Raw genomic sequence first — 1,425 nt, forward strand, 5'->3', positions numbered from 1 at the left:
CGCTGCTTCGTCTGCTGGAATCCGCTGGAGCGCCAGAGAAAAAGCCTCCGCTCTCATTTCCACACAATTGCACACTTTACGTGCCTTTAATTGCCTGCCCTCCAGGTGTGACGCCAAATGAACGGCACATTCCACCACGAGCAGCAGCAGCAGCAGCAACATTCCGCTTCATTTCGCTACTTCTCGCGCGTACCGCTGGCGTAATGTTTCCATTTTCGCGACGAGTCGCGACCACAAACCACCACCGCGTCCATGATTGTCACCGGGCGGCACTGGCAGGGCTGGTTTCATATTCATAAGTTCATAATGGCCTCCAGCGCATCCCTCCAGGATGCTAATGGGCTGTGCTAGCTTGCCAGCACGGATCGGAATGTGCACATTCCACAGGATCGTTGCAATCGCTCATGCATCGCGTTACCATTATCGGAGCGAAATGCCGTGAAATGACCATTTTTATGCGAATTCATGTGTACCAAGCATGTGGCAATACTTTAAAGCTGGAATGTAGATACGATGCAGCAGCCAGGGATGAGCTCTACACTGGCCATTGTCGTGAACGATACTTCACATCGCAGCAATCGATCCTTCCATCGAGAGTGTTGTGCGCTTTTGCAACAGAGAATCGCACTTGCACTCTTCGAACCCTCGGTCGCTGACAGCTTTAGTGCGTTTCACTTTTCATGCGCCAGGAGCACCATCAGCGGGTTCCGATCCGGAGAAGCGCTCGGTTCGATGGCTCGATGAAACGCAACACCCACACCACCACCGGGAACCGGAGTGCGTTGAAGTGTGGGCTCAATTTAATTAATTTAATTTATTTCCCGTCCCGTCTCTCACGCTCTCGGCTACTAGCGTGGCGGAAGCGGAAGTACCAATCCCCCCCCCCCCCCCATCCTGCAGCGTTTTGTCACCGCAATTCGCTCTTCTGTTGTTTCTGTTTGTGTTGTGCGTCGTGTTATTGTTGTTTTGTGAGCTGTTTGAGGCTGAGTTGGTTTTTTTTCCTCTTCTTCCTTTTCTATTGTTTCTGTTTGCTCTGTATGTGTGAGTGTGTGTAAGTGTGTCACGGTTGCTTTGAAAAGCTACTTCATACTTCATGCGATACACTACGCCACAGATCGGTTCGCCGGGCCAACTTGCCGGGTTTTTACTGTTACGGATAATGGAGTGTTGGGCTGGCCGGTGACGGTAACAAATACTGAGTGATCGTCCGAGCATCATCATCATCATCATCATTATCATCATCCACATCGTCGCCGCCACCACGTCGTTGTCAGCGGAAGGTCGTGCTAGCAATTATTGAAATGGCCATGTCTTCGGTTTCTGGGCACTTGCGTTTGACGGCGATTAATTTAATTTGGGCCACTGTTTTTGTTTGTCCGGGTAAATTAAATTTCATCACAAAAAAACCGCGCGCACGTGTTTGAA

General features: G+C 50.4%; 1 protein-coding gene across 1 annotated transcript in view; it reads right to left on the minus strand.

Moving 5' to 3' along the window:
• Nucleotides 1–905: 905 nt before the first annotated feature.
• Nucleotides 906–1,425, minus strand: part of LOC126571686 (neural cell adhesion molecule 2-like) — a 99,471-nt gene continuing 98,951 nt past the window's right edge. Inside the window, exon 11 of the mRNA XM_050230427.1 lies at nucleotides 906–1,425. This exon is cut by the window's right edge and continues 471 nt beyond it. The gene's annotated coding sequence lies outside the window, so the exon portion shown is untranslated.

Source organism: Anopheles aquasalis, chromosome 2, assembly GCF_943734665.1.
Source record: "Anopheles aquasalis chromosome 2, idAnoAquaMG_Q_19, whole genome shotgun sequence".
Classification (NCBI taxonomy): Eukaryota; Metazoa; Arthropoda; class Insecta; order Diptera; family Culicidae; genus Anopheles; species Anopheles aquasalis.